Below are 22,842 nucleotides of genomic sequence, written 5' to 3'. Positions count from 1 at the left end.
AGAACCAAGGTTGTAACTCAGTTAAAAAAATGTTATTTCTATCCACACAGATGTTTCCTGAGCCCGTGAAAAGCATATGCCATTTTACTATGTATATATTTAAAACGGATCTGATTTTCGTGTATATACACAACAGACATGCTCACACTTACATCCATGTCAGTCACCTGTATGCACAAATGCACTCTGCTGTAGCGGAAGAATCTGCTCCCAATGCACAGTTCTCTATGGGAACTGGGAAACTGCCATGTTTCTCCTCTTTGCATTAACTCATATTTCTGTCCTAGAAGGAGGTGCTGTCGGGAAGCTTCAAAAAGCTTGAGAACCAAATTAAACTATTTAAGGTTAATTAGCCTTAACACAGTACGGAAAACTTTGAGATGCTGGGTTTTTGACATGCTTCTTCAGGAAGAAAAAAAGTGATGCAATGGCTATGTAGCTTTAAGCATATGAAAAGAATACCAACCAGAAATATTCCTATAAATTTCCTTAAAAAATACTAAGACTTGGAGGATGCAACAAACCAATCTGAGCCAGATACTGCAAAATAAATACTAGGCACGCACACAGAAACCGAGGTCCCTGTGAAAGTCATCATCTCTTTTTACAGCACATCAGCTTGACAACATGGCTAGTGCCAAATGAATAACGTAACAGGTAAGGACAAAGAGTTAAGGTTGTTAGCCAAAACGCAAATAAGAAATACCATATTTTCAGAAGTCTGGTTTTCATCAACTTTGACCTCAATTGGTTTCTTGCCTCTTAAACATTTGCTTTTCATAATCCCATTGTTCTTACAAAGCTCTTTTAAAGTCCTCTAATCGATGTGTATTTGTAAACCATACAGGTCCTTTGTCGGAGCTCCTATTCTAATCTGGGAACTTTAATTTTTGGAGCAGCTGACTCCTTAGTGGTGCAGAAGCATCAAGATGAAGGTTCAGTGAACTCAAGGTCAGTAAGTCATGCATTTCTTTTGACTAGCATTTGTTCTTGACAAGCAAGCTGCTCACAAATCCCTTTTGCAAGTTTAAGGCTCTGTGTAGCCTGCAGAGACAAAATTAGAGTATAAACATCTACTCACTAGAGAAAACAAGGGAGTTATTGTCACTGTAAAGAAGGAGGCATCTAAACCATACCCCCTCTGCATTAATTCCGTTATTGTGCACAGGCAAGCTGACAGTTATACCACCGAGTAAACTGCAGTTATCTAGTCAAATGATCATTTAATGTTCTTTATTTTACTTTTTCTAAAGAAAATTGATTTCTTGCTATTTATGTTCAGGGTATTTCATTGTGCTGTGATTATAAACTAGACTGAATGCATTTCCACTGGCTCCCTGCAAAGTGTGTTTTACAATCCTTCCTGTTCGTACAATGCAAGACATCTTCTTTAATTGCCAGGCCTTTTTTTTTTTTTTTTTATTAAATAGGATGCTTGCTTATTTGTTTACTCAGAAGCTCTGGAACAGCTAGGCTGGTCTCCAGTCCTTAGACACGCTGCTATGAGATGTGGAAGGAAATATCCCCAATAATGATGTCTGCTATGTAAATAACAGAACTGTCTACAGCCCATTAAACTCCATCAAGCCTTTGCAGAAATTTAAAATTTGACTTGCAAGGACAACTCCTAGGAGTTGTGAGATGATGAGATGAAGACCTGCAGCAAATGGGATGGAGCTGATGGAAAAGCAAGGCACGGCCAAACTCAGCACCAGTCGTGTGCAGGCACCACAGCCCCACAGGTCCCACCGCCACTCAGAGCTGAGAGAAGCATCCCGAGAGCAGGAGGCAGCGTGAAGCTTCACAGGGGATTTTCTCTTTGTGCAAACTGCCTCAGAGGAGGCTGCAAGGAAAAGAAGGGAACCCTTGCTTGTGAAAGTGCAAACCCCCCAGCTCCCCCCCCAGTACTGCTCATGCAATCACTTCAGCCACCCCCTGCTTGAGAGCCTTTCACGGACAGGCATTTAGGCACAGGTTTTGAAACGCACTCAACATCCTGTGATTATTCCCCCCCCCTCTTTTCCTTCCCACACCTCAGTACGTAAAACCTTACTGCTGTGGAAATAAACGTGTGAAAATCAATCGGGGACCTTTGCAAGCTATTAAAAACCTAACATAGCATTACAGGTTTACCACCAGCAGTTAAAAAGAGGCTCTCTATGAAACTGTGTGGGAAATATTCCACGACACAAGGATTTTGACAGACATACTGAGTATTTTGAATAATCCAGCAACTATTTACCTTGAAAACCACAGTCACTTTCACAAATGCATAGCTCTATAAATATTATTTTACTGCTCATGTTTTTCTATCCTTTCTTGGGAAAACTATCTCATGTAGAAACATTTGGTTGGAGGGAGGGGTCAAACTTCATCGTAAATACCAATTGTTAAAAGACAAACAAAGTGTAGGGTTTTGTTCCCACCCGCTCTCAACTGCCTGCTTCCCTCACCTGCGATACAACTCAGTGCTCCTCCATACCATTAAATCACCTTTCTCCTGCCGGCTGCCTGTACCCCAGGTGTGCAGCAGAGGAGCAGGTCAGGAGCCCTCGGTGCTGTGGGGTTGGGGCAGGAGGAAGCCCCCGTCTCAGCAGCTTCCCCACCCAACCCATCACCCCAGCTCTGCTGAGCAGCCCCACAGCACACAATCTGCTTTCGGTGGAAGCTCAGATTTCAGATTTCTGCCTCCTCCCTCAGCACCTAAGCTCCTCACCCAGATGCCATCCTGCTCCCCAGACTGCAGACCCACAGGAGGCATCTTTTTGTCCATTTGGGGGCTGGATGCACATCAGAGATCCTACTGTCCTGGTTGCTTCTACTGTCCTGACTGTATCCCCCAGACAACCCTCCTGGGAGAAAAAAAAAAAAAAAAATCGGGAAGAGAGGGAACTTGGCAGCTGTAAGCTTGACAGAGCCCACCCCCGCCAGAAGAAATCACTTTCTTGGCCACCCATATAGAAAATTCATGAAACCTCCTGTGAATAGCATGGAAAGAAGCAGCTCAGCAAAAATACAAGTCTCTTCATCAGTACAAGAGCCAGCCCTCTGCCTACAGCAAAAAGTTAGTTCATCACAGCTCAGCTCAACAGGGATAAATCTACATTTGAAAGAATGAAAAGGGAATAAATTCACCTTAATCCAGTCTTGCAAAACCCTGCTCTCGCTCTGGAGACGTAACACACTCGGGCTGGAGAGTTACGACACCTTCACAGGACACATTTAATCAGCAGCATGACCTGACCTGTTCTACAGGGAAAGCCCTTTATGTACACTTCCCAGCCCTGACCTGTGCCGTGGCATTGCTGGAGCTTACTCTATCGTTACAGCACAGTTCTCTGACCCAGGAGAACCACTTCTTTTGTGGCACAGGCCATGAGCTTCCCTGTGCTCAGACTCCAGCCACCCAGGCCACGTTACTCTTCTGGTCACCGAGCCGGGCACGCTGCTCTAAGTGATGCTTTCAGCTCCCCAGGCACACTTTTTCAATGCATCCTCCTTACAACACGGGCAGCTCCTGCAGCAAGTTAGATGCGGTTCCCCAAATCCTCGAGGGCTGCAGAATGGGCACACCACAACAGCACAGTGAACTCAGCGTAGGACCGTGTGCACTTGGTTTTGCAGACGAATCATTAGCACAGCTTTCTTCCAGGACTAATAGGGAAATCCTAGAGCTGCAGAGTTGGACTTGCAGGGCCTGATTCTCTGATGGTCTGTAGGGCCGTAATGAAAGTTTCAGCTAAAGGACATTTAAGACGGTGCTGCACCAGAACCAGCCTTGCTGAAGTCAGCAGGATCTCGTCCAGCAGCTTCAGGAGGCCTGAAGGACACACTGTAGCATTGCATCTAGCAACCATGACAGCGGAGCTGTTCCCAAGAGAGGTCCAACGCAAGTAGGAAAATGACTCTCCCAGCTTCTCGTTAGCGTTAAGGTGAGATCCCCTCACCTTCCTTGGCCACAGCTCCACTTCTTCCAGGTTTGTAAAGAAGCTCACACTGCTGATGGCACTGAGCTCACACAAGTGTCAGTTATTTTGGAGTGTCTCCAGAGGGAAATATTTTGACAGTCATTCTGTTCATTATTCTTCCGAGAGAGGAAACACGCACATCGTTATCTGCAGGAATACAGTCAGCCCACCATGCTCTTGCCTGACTGGCTTATTTATCTTGATAAATGCCGGCTAAGATCAGGACTTAGTGCCATTAGATGCGTCTAAAACACCAAGCTGTCATTACCATGTCAGCACCAAGGATTATTTCCAACCGTGATAATGGCGGGGCCACATTTTGAACAAAGACAGATTTTAGTCTGCAATGGCCCACCACACCAGCTGTTTCCCATTACAGCACAGAGACCTCTCGCTCACGATTATGAGCTACGCCACCATTATTATTATTATTAAGTTGGAAACCAGAAATATCCTCATATTGGGCCGAGCAAATGGTTACCTCATGGCTGGGGGCTGGCAGCACTGAAGTCTGCAACAGCTCAAAGACCTGCTTGATGCAAAGACAGAAGAGCACTTGGTGAAGGAAGGAACTCCAGACTGCAACTGGCACACGGATCCCACACCCCAATCCTCCAACACTACCACATGCACCTCTTAGAGTTAACACAGCACAACGTTGGTGCAAGACGTGCCTCCTCCGTACCACCCTTCTGACACCAGTTTTCATAGCACAGGCTACCTCTAAGAAATGTCTTACAAGACAAGAGCTCTGATTCAGTCTCACCCGACTCTGCCCTACGTTTAAGCAAAATGCTTAAGAACTTTCCTGTCCAGTAAAGCACTTGAGAACAGGGCTTATTTTATGAAAGGTAAGCAAACATTCAAGTTACTTTCCCTTTCTCCTAGCAAAGATCAGCCCTGCAAGGCAGTAACTTGTGCTTTATTCCCCCCAAAAGCAGCACCTAAAGTTGCATAGTGATTCTGTTCCCATCAGGTGGAGCGCAAAAGATTTCACATGAACACAGATTTATGGCTTGCTGCTTGAAAATGTACAATGTCAAGTGTCCCACTGAGTTATATTGAGTTGGCTGTGGCAGTATCCACTACTCAGAGCAGTATGATCATTTCAGACTTCAATCCTGCCTAATCCTGTTCCACAGAAGGGTTTTGGATTTTTCCCCCTTCTCTTTGCCTGATGATTTTGGCACCTAAGCTACAAATATTATGTTACTTATATTGAAAATTAAGATTAACTGGGCATCTTGAAATTAGGACCTTTGCTGAGCACAAGGCTTGTCTGCGACCCAGCAGTGCCTCACGCACTTGCCTGCTAGCTCCGTCTAGTCTTGCCTAAAGCACTTCAGTTCTGCTGCACTGAAAGCAGCCCACATTTTGCTCAGTTTATACTTCAGCTGGTGGCATCTCTTATTTATGATTCATTGTAATGCAAATTGTTTGCAGTTATTCCGCGTAACAATACAAAGATTTCAAAAGCAGAAATCACGTGCCTTTTAGTTTGACTTTTTTCCTACAGCAAAGCAACAAGAGTTAACTTACTCTTCCTAGAATAAAACCATTCAGAAAAATAAATAAATAAATAAATTCCCCAGTAGGTACCTGCAGCATTAAGACTAATTTGTGCAATTGTCTCACTGGCTCTGCAGGGTTAACATCAGGTGGAAACTCGCCTTTTGCCGGAATAGGAACTGCCACTTGTGGAGCAGGAGGCTGTGCATCCTCCTCCCCCCATGGAAAGGAAGTGCTTTTTAGATGCCCAGCCACCACAGAGGCGACAGGCCTGCTGCAATTCTCTAAATAGAAAGTTGAATATTTGTAAATGTATTGTTTCCTAAAGAATGCAGCTATGCCATTATTTCTCCTGAAATGGGGGAAATGAACCCACAAAGAGCACCAGAGTTAAAGGTGAGACAGCAACGTGGTCTTGTAAATAACTGCCAGGGGAGACAGCACATCGCACACTATTTATACCCCGATCCCTGGAGAAAAGATGGGATTCCTGAAAACAGTTATGGGCACTGCAGGGTGATAATGAACTCCAGAGACTGGAAGGGCATCATTTGAAAAACTAGATATGTATCTTAGCAATGCTGTCTTCAGGGCAAGTATAATTACACAAACCAAAGAGAAAAGACAAACAACCCCAGAGCACCAGCTCCACGTTCAGAAGATGGCAGCTTACGTTCCCAAGCGAGCCTAATAAGAAAGGAAATTGTTGGTTACTGTCACCGCAGTGCCCGACTGCCTCTCCTTTAAGGAAAAGTTGCAAAGGTGTTTTAAGGACCAAGCAGAAGGCTTCAAATGGGAAGTACTTTTGTCTGTTTGGTAAGAGCTTCCTAAGCCACGAGGTCATCAGCCCAAGGTTTCAGGGTAAAGCTCTCCAGGAGCCCCAAGACAGCTGGAGCCCAGCCTGGTGAACGCCAGCAGGGTCTGAGCACTGCCTCCCTTCGGCTGTGAAAGCTATAGAGTTTCAAAGTCTCTCCATCGAGCTCAAAGGGCTCAAGAGATTCAGTGACAGTGGTTTTGGAGCACCCAGAGAAAATCTATTCACTAGGCAATGCAAAGTTGTTCTCACATCTTTGAAGATGTATTTGGAGAGAACCAGAGGAGGGAGGAAGGAGGCCCAGCACCTCTGCTGCTGGCTGGGACTGGGGAAGTCAGAGTTCATTTCCCCAGTCTGCCACCAGCTACGAGTCACACTTCCTCTTTCTGCTTTGATATCTCCTCTCTGCAGTCAGAGAGAGACTGAGCAGTCCCTTACCTGCCAGGCTACTTGGAACTAGCTACTGCAAGCGTGCTGGGCCCCTTGAGCCCTCAACCTAAAAGCGATACAACGCACAACACAGCAGAACAGAACGGTGTGCAGTGGTTAACACGCTCCAAAATCATCCCACTATCATGTGTTGTCACTATTCAACAACTGAAAAATAGATACATATTTTTATGCTTTGAACTTTCCTCTTTTGACAAAGCATCTTTTTTTCCTGAGAATTTCAGAAGGTTGCTACACTACTCTTACTTTGTTCAAGTGTCCCCTGTGACAACCATATCCTGGAGTGTATTAGAGTTTAAAAATACAGCAGCAAGATAAGCAGTGGCAGGAAGATAGAGGAATTCAGAACTTTGAGACTCAGAAGAAGAGATATTTCTAATCTCTGCTGAAAATATAAGACAAAGTGGATAAGGCAGACAAGCACGAGGAGGCTGTTACAAGCACAAGGAGAGGCTGGAAAGAGGGACAGAAGGGAGGGGGGGGGGCAGCTGCTCACCCCAGCAAAGCGAGCTTGATAGCGAGATGAGAGAGAGGTCACAGCAAGACAAGCAGAGCAAGCAAGCAGAGCTCCAGAGAGATACGGTCTAGAAGACAGGTCAGGGCAAGTCTCTGTCTATGCTTTGTTCTTATTTTTGGTTTTCCACATACCTTCAAAAGGAGAGATTATCAGATAAGAATTGATGGGGCACCATTAAGACAGAAGGTTTTTCCAGCTCTATTGTGTGCATGACATTCCTTCCCCTCTGGTCTCCAGAGATCTCATACATCTGGGGATGTAATTTGCAAAGCACGCACGCAGCAGAACTGCACAGCAATGCTGCCTTTTGTTAGGAATTTGATCAAAGGTGCAATTTGAAGTGGGTGTTTAATAGCCTCATAGTGTTTCTTTACCATGGGACTGTACAGCCCGGCCTGTAACATACACTTGGTGCTATCAGTAGGTGCTGGGAAGCGTGCCAATGGCCCTCGTCTCACGACAAGCCTCTGCCTTCCCTGCTGTTGTCCATGCGCTCCAGGATAAAGGAATCCCAGACCTTCTGGGGCAGGAGATTCAGGCACCTCAGCTAAAGAACAGTAATTGGGACCAGATGCTGACTCCTGAGGGCTAATTCTACAAGACGATAATATAGTGGAAGCAAAAGCCTATATCATACCAACGTCCTGGGAACTGAGGAGAGATGCACACAGAAAGGTTAACAGAAAGGCACTGCAGCTGCAGCAGCACGTTTCCAAAGGTCAGGATGGGGAAAAAACCTGTGGGTGCAACAGCAGGACAAGGAGAATCAGCAAGCACAGATCTGTATAATAGTATCACCAGTAGTGCTGCCAGGGTGAAAGAGGACCTGATGTATTTAGCTTGCTGAATAAATATTAAGCCACTGGTAGAAGAGATGGGGGTTGGAATGGGAGGGAATAGGATTTCAACTTCTTTTTTTGCAGGAACCTACCAACTTCTCCCTTTGTTGTATTTTCTTCCATTCACCTTCATACTAAGTGATCTCAGCTCCATTCCCAAAACATTTCCCTAGCTGTCCACCATATTCACTAAATTTTGACTATTTATGGCTTGCATCAAAATTACTTTTGACTGCTCAGCTGTAAAGAAACTCAAGCCCCTACGTTGCCACATGGACTCAGGCGGACAACATTAAGAAATCTGCCCAGCACCCACGTTCCTGCAGGGCTTCTTTAGCTGCCACACGATACGCAGCCACTCTCCACTCCCAACAGCCCACCCCACAAGCTGCTTCCCTCCCAAGGCCACATGGAGGGCACAGGAGAAAGCAGAAGCTCTGACATGGCCAAGCTTAGGGGGCATGGGAAGGAGCCAGGAAGGTGTTAGAGAGACACAGCAGGAGCAGAGTGCAGGGCAAGGTGATGCAGGAGTACAGAGAAGATGGGAGAGGAAGGATACTAAAGAGGAAAAATCATAGGGAATATGAAGAGGCTGCTGAGATTGCCCCAGAGGAGGAGAACATAAGAGATTGGTCAAAACTCCATTGCTCATGCAACAGCTCCTCTTATCCTTTAATATTCAGTGCTATTTTATAGCAGCAGGATATCCCTGACTCTTCCTCTGCTTTGGAATGTAAATAGCAGCTGTCTGTGTACTTGGCTGGTGCAGAGGCATGCTGCAGGCATGCTCTGTCTGTGCTGTCAGCAGGGCCTCTCAGGAGGCAGGCGGGAGAAAGCCTGGTTTGTTAATCTTGACAGGGCTTAGGAAGGAGATCAGATTTGAACAGTTCAGCATCAACACGACTTGGATAATTCTAGACATAGAGAGAAGAGCTTTAACTTCCTAAGGAACCCTCTTGGTGGTGATACTCAGCCGCTTACAGAGGTAGGCAGGAGCGGTGAGGATTATCCTTCTGGATTTGGAGCTGAAATTCTTCAAGTTCCTCCTTAGGCACCTATTCCTGTCTCTAAACCCAGCACTCAAAAAACAGCATCCCTTTCCCCATCCATGGAACAGCAGTTAAAAATACCTATCAAAACAAAACCAAGCATCCTTGAGCCTTATTCGTTCTTCATGGTTTTGCTGCTGACTTCACTAGGGCTCACACTAGAGACACAGGTACCAGGGCAAGGAGCAGCTACAGCAGAAGTCAAGCCCAAAACAAATAGGGTTGGTCTACTTCTGTCCTTCTGAGGTAAACCACAACATTGCTGCTGGCCCAGGGTTCCACCAAATTGACCTTGAGTGCTCAACTGGGGTTTAGAGGGCTATTCATCATTTCTCCCCCTTTTACTGCTTTTTGGACCCAAGAATCCCTTACAGGTACCTTTTGTAACACAGTCTCTCTTTTACTAATTATAAATAAGTAGAAATATTAAGATCTCCTTGCTAGGAACCTGAGGATTCCTGCAGAGCTTGTTTCAATGCAAATCTCCTTAGTAACAAAGAAAACTGAGAAAAAAGAGACGAGTTTCTGCATGGCACTGGAGCCTGCCTTTCTGGGGGATTGCTGCCGCACTGCTCCCAAGACGATTTGGCCTCTCGCACATCAGCTCCCCCTCGCCGCTCCTAACTTCTGAGGATTGCTTCCAAGGGGAATGTTTTTTCAAAGTTCTCAGTGAGGTATCAGCTGTTCTTTAAAGAGATTATGTTGGGAGCATTCCTAGTGCATTGACTCCACTGTGCAGCCAGCCTTGAGATTAAATGGCTCAAAGGTGGTTTCCAAGGATAAACTGTGCCAGGGATGACAACATTTCCTCACCAAAGAGGGGAGAATCTAATAAAAAATAAGGATGGAGGAAAACTGCTCTAGCTCTACAGCTATTATTAGTGTCTCAGAGCACTGTCACTGCTTTGCTGCGCTGTCAGATGTCACTTTGCATCAGTTCTGGGCAGCGCACAGAGGAAAAATGGTGGAGCTCATTTAATTCTGCAGTGCACGCCTGGGCTCCGCAGCAGGGCTGCGCAGAGGGTTAAGTGACCTCTTAATGCTGGTGGGAGCACTGCTCAAGTTCAAGTGGGCTCTCCAGTAATGTATGCAAGCACCTTTTTGCATAGACCAGCAATTTATAGCAATTTATACCTCCTATCCAGCTGTTCTCGCAATGCATTAAAAAACTACTTACAAATAAGCTCCAGCACTCAGTCCTATCATCCCCTAAAGCAGCTCCATACCAAACGGACAACCCAAATGGGGGTGTGGGGGGGGGGAAGAACACAACCAATGCAAGCAGATGACTGACATATGATGGATGCTCCTACACTGGGGCACAAGCTGTGTTGGGAACCCAAGTTTTGGCCTGTAAAACCAGGCATCACAGCAGCAAACCCTGCAAGAGCACAGCTAAACCCCTACATACACCTTCTCCAGCAATATGATTTCCCACATCCTTCCTGCTTATTGTAGGATCATCATTCTCACTGAAACTACTCTTTTCCATTTTTTTTCAGGGACCGCTTCCTAGGATAAAGCCGAGCAACTTTGACTCTTAATGAAGAAATTAGCACCCAGCAGATGCTGACTTTTTGCCTGCGTTGAGGAAATGCAAGGAACATCCTTTGCACTTTCTCACAAAGAATCCAGACCACAACATGCTCTATGTTACAGCTCAGGAATACTGAATGGTTAAGTGCATTTTGCTGACCATGTGGCAATTTACTTTGAACTATACGTACAAGCAAAGTTAATCTGAGCTGACATGAGATCTACGCTCATCCTACAGCCTTCTCATTACACACTTAAAGGCCCGCCTTAGCTCTGAACTGAAAGGCACATCCACCAAGAAAAAAAAAGTGACTGATTTGTCTTCTGGTCTTAGTCACCAGCCAGTACGCTGTTTGCTGTAGAAGAACAGAGCATTGCTAAATGGTTAGGTAAATGCAAGTTAAAATGGCAGCTTTAGAAAACAAGAAGCAGAAAACCCAGGTGTTAGTGATTTATCACAGCAGCCTGAAATCACACCTTCACATCCAAGCTGCAGACAGATCCTGCATTTTTGAGGTGGATTTGGGGAAGCCAATTTAGCTCCTTTCAAAACATCTATTAGCTATTCAGCACACTGGATGTGACTGGGTGTAATGTCATGCTGACAGTTGCAAGATTTCAGCCAGACTTGCAGATCAGAGTACCTGATGGATCATACTTCTAAGTACCTGCACAGCTCAGAAGCTCAAATTAACTGATAGTACTCTGTCCTACTGAATTGGAAGGCTTGGCTTTAAGTAAAAACCTTTCATTGTCTTGATTACAGTGACCAGATCTCAGAATATCAAACGCTCTTCATTAAGAGTGCCTTTTTCCCCAGGACAACAAAAAACAGCTGTGCATACAAACACTGAGATGTAACACTAGGAAAATCAGAGGAAGTAAAGTCATCTTTGTGTAGACATACCTGATTCACTGGGAGAAGTTCATGCACTGACATGAATTCTCTATCGCCATCCTAGAAGTGGCAGACAGCTGTGACAGATCCTACAGCTCCCATTTTACTGAGGGCCCCATCCTCTCCATCTGCTGAGCACTAGTCCACTACAAGCTGTTGTTGGCCTCGCTGCCTTGAGAGTCAAAAGCTCCACTAAGTGTCTTTCCCCCCAGACCAAGTCTGGGACAAATACACAGGGAGGAAGGAAAAAAAAAATCAGGCATAAGTCTTTGAGCTGATAAGTACTACCGGGGATCCCTTGGATTAGAAAAGTACAAACACAACAGAACTTAATGATCATCCAAGGATTTAGGCGTGGAAGTGTCTGAAGACCAGTATTAGAGCTAAATTCAGAGTCACGCTCCTTTGTTTCCAAGGTCTGAATTTAGACTTTTTTTTTTTTTAAAGCAATAATGCTATTGCCCTTTCTTTTTCTCCCTGGAAAGAAGAGAGTAGTAATGCCTTTTTTAGCTCATTTCCTTTTAGCTGTCGCCTGTGAGGTTTCCAGAGAGACACAGAACTGTAAGCAAATTCTCCCTGACTTCAAATCCTTCTCTTTCAGTTTAATCACAGCTAGAGAAGCCTGACCAACAGACACCCAAAAGCTACCTCAATTCCAAGTGTAAAATGGGGCAAGAGGTGAGAAAGTACACAAGGTGCATCAGGCTTCTGCCAGGCAGGAAGCAAGTAATTCGCAGAGGTAGTTCCTCGCTACAGAAAGCTTCTCGGCCACAGCTATTTCATTAGCATCACTCTAAAGGGTCCTAGGGACTTTCTTTTTGAGGTGTAGGCAATTCAGAGAGCTGAAAGATCACCGTAATTTGGCCTATGAAAAATGAGTAGGTGTTCACAGTTCATTTCCCAATAGAAAAAGTCATGCTCATCACAGAAACCATCATCATGCACAGAACTAATAGCTGCCCTGCTTGGCAGGCACACCCATGCACATTAAAAGCTCACAGTGCACTAGCATTTACCAAGTAGGAACAAGAGATTTTGGTTAGCAGAGCTCTCAGTAAGGCACATTTTTCCCCCATAGCAGGTGAAAACTGTAATGATGCCATAAATAAATACAAACAACCAGAATTAGACTCCTGGAACCACACAACAGATTGAAAACTGGGAAGCATTCCCAAAGAAACCCCTGCTCCCAGGTGAGCCAGAATGAAAACACCCTGGAAGACCAACAGACACACAGAGGAGAAAACTCAAGGATATGGGAACAGGGGGCAAGCAGATCAAAACGTTGACCAACCCAAATAAAATATGCTTCTGCTTGTCTGGATGAGTAACATCAGCTGTGGTCAAAGGGCAATGGCCAAACAGGACTCAATATTTTCTCATTCATGCCGCAATCAAAGAATAGTATGAGGGTTGGGGACAACAGAGGAACAACACCTGAGTTTCCAACAGCCAGCTACAAGCCTACGTAGAGACCCGGCATTAAACCCACACAAAGACTTAGAAAACATCAGGGCTCCCCTAGGAGAGCATTTAGCATCTGACCTCTGCTTGGATATTGCCAAAATAAACTGAAGTCAAAATTAGACATGGCTGAGTCCAATTTCACCTTGATTAGTATTTACATAACGCAGAGAAACGTGAGAAGGGCACATAAATAATGTACTGTTTGTTGCAGCCCTCTCAGGAGGAGAGTTCTCAGATATGTTATTGATCCTCACGCATGCACCAGCTCACTGAGCAGAAGGCCCAATCTTCTTCTCTGTTAATGAAAGCAAGTTTCCAGAAGCTGAGCCATCTGGGCTGGGTTGCAGGTTGCTGCTGTGCCACACCGGTGGGTCTAGCAGTCAGCTGTGTTCTGCATAACAGCCGTGTATGGTGAAAATGATGGGGACTTTCCAGATCCGGTTAATTTAGGAGACATTCTGCTTCTTTAGCTTCTTTCCTTCTAGTGGACTTGACACTTCTGACAACACTCCTAAGAAACCTAGCTTTGTGGGAGGCTGGCTGCTGGATTTGTCCTGCTGTTACGGCAGCACCACTCACCCACCCAGTCTCAGTACCGGCTGGGGGACAGAAAGCAAAACCGTTACCTAGAAAGACTGAGCACCATCACCGAGGCAGCCTGACAATACGGTATTACTCAACAGCCACAAGGAGATTGTGCCACCCGTGAGAACGAATTGAGAACGGTTTCTCTTCCCTGTTCTCATTCTTCTCTTGCTGGAGGAAGGGTTCCACTTCATATCCAGTCCATGCAGTTAAAGGTTTGCGGCATCCAGACATTTATTTTCTACCCCTCTGGGTGAACAGTGATAGAAAAGTTATTTCCAGACTTCCTTTGATTTGGAAAGACATTTCCAAATCTACCTAGCTTATTCTGCCCTTACCAGACTTCCAAAAGTAAAACAAAAGGCAAAACAAATATACCACAAACCCTCACCACACTGCTCCTGAAAGCACCTCAAAGCAATGGCTGCACCTCACGTAGACCCTGGTAAGCCATCTGCAGAATTTCAGCCCGCATGAGGGAAACGGGTCAAGTGGCAAAACTAACAGGCAGCGGGAACCTACAGCACACCTCTGCCACATACAGCCATAAGGCAAAGTAGCAGAGGATATTACAGCTGGTGAAAGAGGCAAATCAAGCTTCAGATCTAAAGTGCCCAACACAGCAAATATCCTCTGATAAGAGGCTTGGACTGAGGCAGCAGGAGCGGCAGCTGTAAGATTCAGCATTACTATTTTCCTGATGCTTCAATGTCTCAAGTCTGCAGCAATCGAATGTCACTCTCAAGCACACTGTTAGGAAAGATTGCTTAAAATTAATTAGCTTAGTAACAATGGCCTGTCATTATGCTACTAAGTCACCAGCATGAGCACATAAGTTACAGTGACAGCTCAGGGTATAAAATAAGTACCATTGTATTGAAATTTGCAAAGTGCCTAGCAGTCAAATGCCAATCTATTCACGTCTGGTAATATTGCATAGTTTCTTCCTAATAGGCTGCTCCAAACTCCCACACGAAGATATGACTGACTTTACTACAGAGAAGTCTTTCTACTTCATGCACTGACCGTGCCCGATTTTAGAAAGCTCTTAAAAATGTGTTTATTTGTACAGCGCTGATTCATTCAGCTTCAAGTTGAATGTGAGATTTAGAATATGACATTAGAAAAGGCAGTAGGAAACAGGAAAAAAAAAAACCTCTCTTGGATGCCATAAAGCCGCATGATAAACAAAAGGTAAAGCCTGAGTTCTGAGGGGCAAGAACATCAGCAGTCCCCACATTCAGCACTTTGTGAGACTTCCCCAGAAGAGAAGGAAACAGTTATTGCTATAATTATTTCATAGTTCCAGTCAGCTGCTTTCAGTAGTACTGTTATATTCCAATGGCAGGGAAATGGAATACAGTAAACTATAAATATCTGTCAGAATTCCTTTGAAAGGACAACAGTTAATTGCATAGCTTGATCTCCTGCTGTGCAGAGCTTGCATTTCAGGTTAGAAAGGTACAGATTGTTATTGATTTAATTCTCTTGAAACGTGTAGTATAAAACTGTTCAGAAGACTGAGAAGGGGAGAAATATATGCTTCCAAAGGAAGTCCTATAGCACAAGATTGTTGCAGGCTACCCTCTTATAAAATGCTTTCTGAAATTCAATACACCCCCCCTCTAAAGGCTATCAGTCCCCTCAAATTGAGGCTCTTTCCTTCCTTCACAGAAGTGAAATTAAATCAGTGAATCAGGTGAAGAATAACAGAAGATTAGCAGCAGCACAAGGCACGTGCAAAGAAATAGTTAAGAATAATTCAGTACTTGTTACAAACCCACGCTAACAGTGACCCACTGAATCTTCCCTCATCCCCTTTCATTTACCTTCCAAGTCTACCTCTCTTTTTATCATGATTCCAGGCAGTTAATCCAACATTTTTCATTATTATATCCTCCCAAATATCCTTGAATCCATTTTTGATCTAGCTCTTGTGAAGTGAGTCTGAGCACTCAAAGACACCAGAACATGTAACTGGAGTAATTTGTTAGGCCTTGTCCATCCTGGGAATAAATTCCCCATTATAGCCAGTGACAATAGCCAGGGTGAAGCCCTGCTTAACATTTGCCCAGCTCACCTACTTTCCACGAAGGGTAACTTGACCCAGTATAAATTATGCATCATTGTGATTTTGCCAGTCTACACCTGGGTTTTAGCCTGCCGCTGCTTCACAGAGCTGAAACTCCCAGCGCAGAGAAATCTCCATTAGCAAGTCACCTAGCTGCTAGCCAGCTCCTCGCTCCCAGGTATTGTAATTAAGACAACACATCTTCCTGATGGTTGCTTCAAAGAGACAGACCCTTAATGGAGGGAACGCTGCAGAAGTGTTTTAGCACCTGTTTATCATAAGTAGCTGACCACGTGTTAAGTTATATTTGTGCTCCCTGACAGCCTTTATTAGGAGATCTCTGGAACTGGTGGATTGCCAAACGCATTCCCTTCGAGATGCTCTTAACTAGCTTGCTCCCCAGTTTCTGGGCTTAGAACAGAAAAACAAGTTTAAAGCCTTAACTTTCAGGTTTCCCGGGGATGTTTTTTTAAGGCAACGTTTTTCTTAGACTATTTGATGATTGATATTATAAATGGATTAAAAATAAACTCTATTTTAAACAAATGCAAATACTGAAATGAGCACAACCTGTAATGCACTTGTAAAAAGAGACATCTTCTATCCAGGGAGGATTCCCAACAGCCGTAGCGGCTGCCCCTAATAAAGCTGAGTTGATTTTAACTTTCATCCACCAATAGATGCCACCTACACGTTACACATTGCATGCCGAAGACGGCTGTACAGCAGCAGCATCCTAAAAGCAAGTAAAAGAGTCATTAAATAGATCACTGAGCCCAACAGGATTTAGGCATACCTAGTCAAGCAAGACACAGTATTTAGCTACTGAGCACTACGCTGCAGACTTGCTTCTTTTTCCCCTAGACTTTACCCATACGAAGCAAGGCAGTGCATTCCCTGCAATACTGACGGCCTTCTGAAATCTGACCCATGCTTCTGCAAATCCCCAGGCAGTGAGCATCAAACCCCAAAGGGCTGCAGGCAGGAGGCAAGGCCTGCCCCATGGAACAAGTCCTGCAGCTGGAACCGGGGAGAGCAGACAGACACAAATACACACAGCAGCTTCAGTAGAAGGGTGGGGAAAGCTCTGCTGAGATGAAGTAGGCAAGAAGGAATCTCTGGAAGGGGAAAAAAAGTTATAGAGAGATCTGAGGTAACATAGTAACAGCAGACAGGATGCAAATGCTGAGGTTTTTTTTCCAGCAGTTTTACCACACAAGATCTCAGGAAGCACCAGCACACAGGTGAGCAAGTAGACTGTTAGTGAAGAAAATTGTGAGAGGAATGCTGTGCTTCTCTGTTCCTTAGCTTCCCCACCCTAAAGTAACGCTAAAGATAATGGTTTTCTTCCTAAAACAATTTCAGGAGCTAAGTAAAGCACGCATGGTGAGACAAAATTAAGCTACTGTTATTATTTATTACCTTCCCTCACCCATGACAGAAGATGAAAAAGGCATTTTCCTTGAAGAAAAGAAGAGCATTACAAGACCTACCATTCAACTACTGCAACCCATAAGCACATAAAATACCAGTATCTGATTATATAAATAAATAAAAACAAAAAACACTTAAACTCCTCCCTTCTCCCCGTTCTGAAGTTCCCTCTTCATCCTTTAATTCCTTAAGTCCTTGGAGTTCAGGCAGCCAGAGGCAGACGGCACTGTCCTTATGGCAGGAAGGGTGAGGACACCAGAGCTACAGCTGCCCCAGGAGGGGCTGCATTGCAGCCTCCCCCCCCCCCCTTTATGCTTTCTCAGGCCAGCAACTTCACCCTGGTGTCAGCATATGGAAGCGGTTAGCAAACGAGGGGAGGGTCAGATCCAGCCATCCGTGCAGTGATTGCAAGCACACGCTTTCTCCCTAAGGCAAAAAAGTGTACTTGAACCTTTTGAAGCAGATAGGCTGGAGCTGATTTATTGGGGTGATTTAGATCTGTTAAAACAAATTTAATTTTGAATACAATTTTATATCAATTAACAGAGTCTCACAAGTGTAGCCATTAAGGATTCTCTTTCCAAAACCAAAGCCAAATATTCAAGATTTATGAGACTGACTTGCCATATTGGAAGTAACTAATTATTCGTAATGATTCTTTGTACTCTGACAGTGATTATGTATTTTCACTGCAAATGCCCATGATGAAGCAAGTGATAAAGGCAGCCCATGTTTGCAGAAGGGATAACAAGCAGCTAAGGCCTGATCATTTTGGCGAAGTATTGGGGTAGCAGGGGAAGAAACAACATAAAACAGCTAAGCCTGGCAACACAAAACCCAGCTTATTTAACGTCCTGAAGTATGTTCTGGTGCATGTCAGAACTGTAATAAAAGCCTGTGGTCTCCCTTTATTGCCTTAAGCAATTGTGTATTCAGCTTATTTATTCTGACCTTTTGGTTGTCCTCCCACCTTGGACATGATAGTCTTTATCAGAGCAAGGCTTCATAGATTCAGCTTGCTCTGTTTGCAACAGATCACGGAGCATGTTCAGGGTGAAAGGGACAGTGCAGATTTGGGGCCTGATTCTCACTTGCACTGAAGTTTCTTCACCTTATTCTGAAAGCACAAGGCAGGGAAAGTTAAATAGCAGCCCTGCTTCCAGCTTCATACTATGAAGGAAAAGTCTCTGGGTTATGCTGCTCTAAGTCCCTGGGAATCAGAAAATGATAGTTAGATGGGAACCAGCTAGATTTTCACACAGCCTCAGGCTACGGAGAATACAAAAGCGCTGCCTTTCTCCTCTCTTTATAACTTGCAGTCCTGCCCCAGACACAGGAATAGAGTAATTGAGAACAAAGTCCCTGTTCCAGCAAGGTGTTCGGTGCCAGCAAGGTTAACGTTCAGGGGCAGGCTCGCGGCTCGAGCAATGCCACGTTTGCTGCCGGGGTAGCTGCTGTTCTGGTGTCGTACTTGCTCAGGCTATGAACAAGGGTCTCATTTTTGATCCTCAAAGAGCAAAGGCAAAGCAAGTTGGTCATTAAAATTTGCAGCAGCATGCATGTGATTAAAATGTTAATGTCAATATTGTAATCAAGGTCTGACTCACAGGACAGCTGGTAAGAGACTCGATCTGTATTGCTTGGCCCCGGTCACCTGCTGCAGACCGGGGTTACAAAAAGGTTGTGCCCCATCACATGGTGGGGGCTGGCATTCCCTGGCCTATCTGTGGGCTGATCCCTGAAAAGAGGAAAATCAGCTCAAGTGCAGGAGCCCTAATGATAAGTTTAGCTCTGTCTGTACTCCAGCAAGAGGAAAGCTCTTCTGTAAATGTCTCTGGTCCTGTCTAAGTTGCAGCTCTGTTACAAAGGCACTTGGGTGCCTGCTGGCTATCAGCGGTGCTGCTGTGAGCCTGGCCTCCTTCCTCGTCTCACCAGCCCCTCTCTTCCTGTGCTTCTTTCAGAATTTTCTGTGCTAGCTTATATTTAGCTGAGTTTTATCTATGGAGGCCCATGGTAAATTTTGCCTGGGTTGGTCTAAGCACCGACAGAGCTTTAGTCTGCAGCGCTTCTTTTCAGTAAATTCAGGATTAATGAAGAAGGCCTCTCTATTGTTGGAATGTCTGATACAATTATGAACTGAATGAGCGGACCAGGCAGCAGTGGAGGGCTCCCAGGTTCATGGCAGAGAATTGTCTGTTTTAACATCCATCTGTTTTCATTCCCTCTGATCCATTATCATTCACCTAGAGTTATAACATGATGAATATCATTGTGTGGAAAGCCATTTGATGCTAGGGGGGAAAAAATCACTGTAGGTCTGCCTTCTATTGAAAATGTGAAATTGCCTCCGTAGAAGGAAAGGCACAATTGATTCAGAGATGCTGTCTCAAACAGAGGCATCCTTTCACATTTGGACTCTTTGATTTTGTTAATTTCTTTGGATGACCCGTCTGCTGCATCTCCCAACAAAATTATGTGTATACACAAGCCTGGGGGCTCCCACAGATAAATACTGAAAACCGTAGGGCTATCAAGGCATTTCTTGTTTTTACCTCCTATTGCAGAATTTGTGTAGTTAATTGGAAAGAAATATATATTCACAGTTTTCCCAGAAAGAGCACCTTCAGTTTGCATTCAGAGGGGCATTAAGCTCCTGAATGAAAACAGAAAGGTGGGACGAGAATCTTGATGACCCTGCTGACAGAAATAAAGAAAGGAACTTTACAGACAGTTTCCACTGTCCTTGTTGGTCAGCAAATTTAGAAGCGAATGAAATAATGAGAACCAGAAATGCATATTAGTGATGGAGGACCTAAAGCACAACAGGACTGAAATGAGTGTAACTGAGAGAAACCGCTACAAATTCCCCGGTTTATCTTTTTTAAGGACTTACCATTATAATTTACTTATAAGCAATATGGGAATTACCTTCTGAGTTAAGAGATATTGACAAATGTAAGGAATAGCTCAGTGTAAATGCTCTTTTCTAGAAAGTGACTCTTAAAATATTGGTAAAGCAAATACAGTTGTTAAGCTCAATCCATTGTTTAACTGGGTGTATCTGAACTACAGATCTTTCATTATCAACCATCTCGCAGAATTTGGTTATAGCTTTAAAATACCACGTATCTGAAATATTATAGCACTGGCCTTTAAAGAAACAGGAGGAGAGAAAATACTCCACTGGAAATCCACAGTCCAGCAAAACCCAAGGCAGAAAACTGTCTGACTCCCCACTAGCCTGTAATTACCAAAGCAAGTGGTTAGACGTAGCTATCTCCCTTGTTTAATTGGCACACAAAAGATTATAGGATTTTATTAGGACACAACTGACACTAATACAAGTGTGATTGAGGCACACAATGCCTGAATGACTATTCACATTAAGAGGCTATGTACTACACATGGGATTTCTACCTTTGGTTTTAAATTGCTTAAATTTAAATGACATTTCTATGCTACATTTTAAAAGGGTGATATTTATTTTAGCTATTGTTTAAGTAAGGTATGGCAAAGCTGTTGCCAGAGACGAGAAATCCTTCTGAAAGAGCCTGTCAGGCCCAGGTGGGAGAAGGCTAATTTTCAGCTGCTCTGTTAATGCAATTAGATGAGGAATCTGAGGAAAGCAAGGAAAAGCAGGCATTACAGTCCCCCTATAAAGCCTTTCATGGGTTAGACTCCAGCTACCTTGCGGTTCCTGTTGTACCTGGGCTGGGGCACGGGCCTGAGGAAGCCATCATCCTTGGCGATGACTGAACGGGTGGGAGCAGGTGGCAGGAGACTTTCTTGGCTCCCCTCGCTTCCACAGCACTCCCATTAAGGCTGGATCTCCTTCATAGATTTTTCTCTGCTTATTTATGAAGCTCAGTGGACTTCTTCAGGTTTTATTTTGCAGTATCTTTCCATTCCTCTTGCATACGGAACTCGAGGTTACCCCCCAGGGAAGGGGAAAGCAGCTGAACAGGTGAGGAACAGAGCCAACTTAGTCAAATGGAGCAACGCCAGCCAAACACAAGGCAGGCAGTACCCAGGAGTGATGCTAACATGGGGTAATATCTAACCGTACGCAATAAAAAATGATAACGGGAGGATTAGACCCTGCTACTATTGCAGTGCATGGTACAGCCACTGCTCTGTGTGGGGGCCCGGGTCCACGCACGCCTCACTCCGCTCTGTCCCTGGGGCTGGGCCACACGCAGCAGCTCCAGGGGCCATCAGGCTGGTCCCCTTCCAGAAAGGCCCAGGGACACAGCCCCAAGGCCTGGGGGTGACCCAGGAGCGAGGACAGGGTCTGAAAGGGCAGGGAAACAAGGAGGAAACTGCGGCCTCCTCCTGCATCGCAGAGCTCAGGTGAAGCCTTGACAAGGCGGATGGATGCGGAGCAGGGGGTCATGAAGGGGAAGGGTCTCCTCTCTTCCTGTGCGTGCCCCAGCCTTCATGCTCAGCTCCACGTCCCACCTACAGCTCTGCGCTGCCCAGCTCCCCTGCACCCTCCTCATCAGCTTGTCAAACTTTGTGTCCCACAGCTTGTTCTCTAGCTCAGCCCTCGGCCTGTCCTTCACCCCCAACTCATCCCACAGCTTGTTCCTCATTCCTCTTTTCATCTTCTTCCCCCAACTCATCCCTTAGCTTGTTTTTGTCCCCCAGCACCCCTTGGGCTGTCCCTCAGTCCATCATGCAACCCCCAACACATCCCTCAACAACCCCCTTGCCCCCGGCTTATCCCTCAGCTTCCCCCCGGCCCTTCACCTCCTAATTCATCCCTCAGGTTGTTCCTCACCCCTCTCTTCATCTTGTACCCCCAGAACTCATCGCTCAGCTGGTTTTCACCCCCCAACATACCTCAGCTTGTTCCTCATCCTTCTGTTCATCTTGTACCCCCCAACTCATCTCGCAGGCTGTTTTCATTCCGACTTCCCTCAGGTTGTTCCTCAGCCCATCGTGGGGCCCCCAACTCATCCCTCAGCTTTCCCATGGCACTTCACCTCCCAACTCATCCCTCAGCTTGTTCCTCATCCCTCTCTTCATCTCATCCCCCCCAACTCATCTCCCAGCTTGCTCCTTGTCCCTCTGTTCATCCTGTATCCCCTAACTCATTCCTCAGCCCATCACGCGACCCCCAACTCATCCCTCAGCTTCCCCCTGCTCACCCCTCAGCTTCCGCTGCCCCTTCACCTCCCACCCCGTTCCTCAGCCCCCGGTTCATCTTTAAAGCCCCAACTCTTTCCTCAGCTCCTCCTTTTACCCCTCAACCTTCCCTCACCCCCGGCAGTTCCCCCTGCCCCACGCCGCTTCCCCCGCGGCTCTCCCGGCCGCGCCGCCCTCCATTTCCCGGCCAGGGGAGAGAGGAAGGGAGGCGAGACGGGGACCCGCGGCCGGGCCGGGGGGAAACTTTTCGGGGCGGCGAGGGCGGGCCTCGGCTCCCCCGGGCTGAGGCGAGGCGAGGGGCGGGCAGGAGGAGGAGGAGGAGGAAGGGGGGGGGCCGGGGGCACGGCCGGGCCTGCGCCGGGGAATGACGCGCAGCTGGCAGCCCTGCTCATGCGCGGCCGGCCGGGCGGTGCTAGCGCCGCGTCCCAGCTCGGGGAGAATGGGGCGGCATCCGGGCAGCGCCGACTGAGCGCCTTCGGGGGGCCGGGGCTGCGCCGCGCCGCGGGCGGCCGGGCTGGGGCCGGGGCGGGCGAACGAGCGAGCGAGCGCCAGCCGGC

General features: G+C 45.9%; 1 long non-coding RNA gene across 1 annotated transcript; it reads left to right on the top strand.

The window, feature by feature from the left end:
- The first annotated feature begins 888 nt into the window (after positions 1-888).
- On the top strand, positions 889-10,810 carry LOC118175120. Its single transcript, XR_004754889.1, has 2 exons — positions 889-951; positions 10,649-10,810. It is a non-coding gene; the product is annotated as an uncharacterized LOC118175120 (long non-coding RNA).
- The last annotated feature ends 12,032 nt before the right edge of the window (positions 10,811-22,842 follow it).

Source organism: Oxyura jamaicensis, chromosome 15 (assembly GCF_011077185.1).
Source record: "Oxyura jamaicensis isolate SHBP4307 breed ruddy duck chromosome 15, BPBGC_Ojam_1.0, whole genome shotgun sequence".
NCBI lineage: Eukaryota > Metazoa > Chordata > Aves > Anseriformes > Anatidae > Oxyura > Oxyura jamaicensis.
The sequence above is the reverse complement of the archived record's forward strand: the minus strand, read 5'-3'. Positions and strand labels throughout refer to the sequence as shown.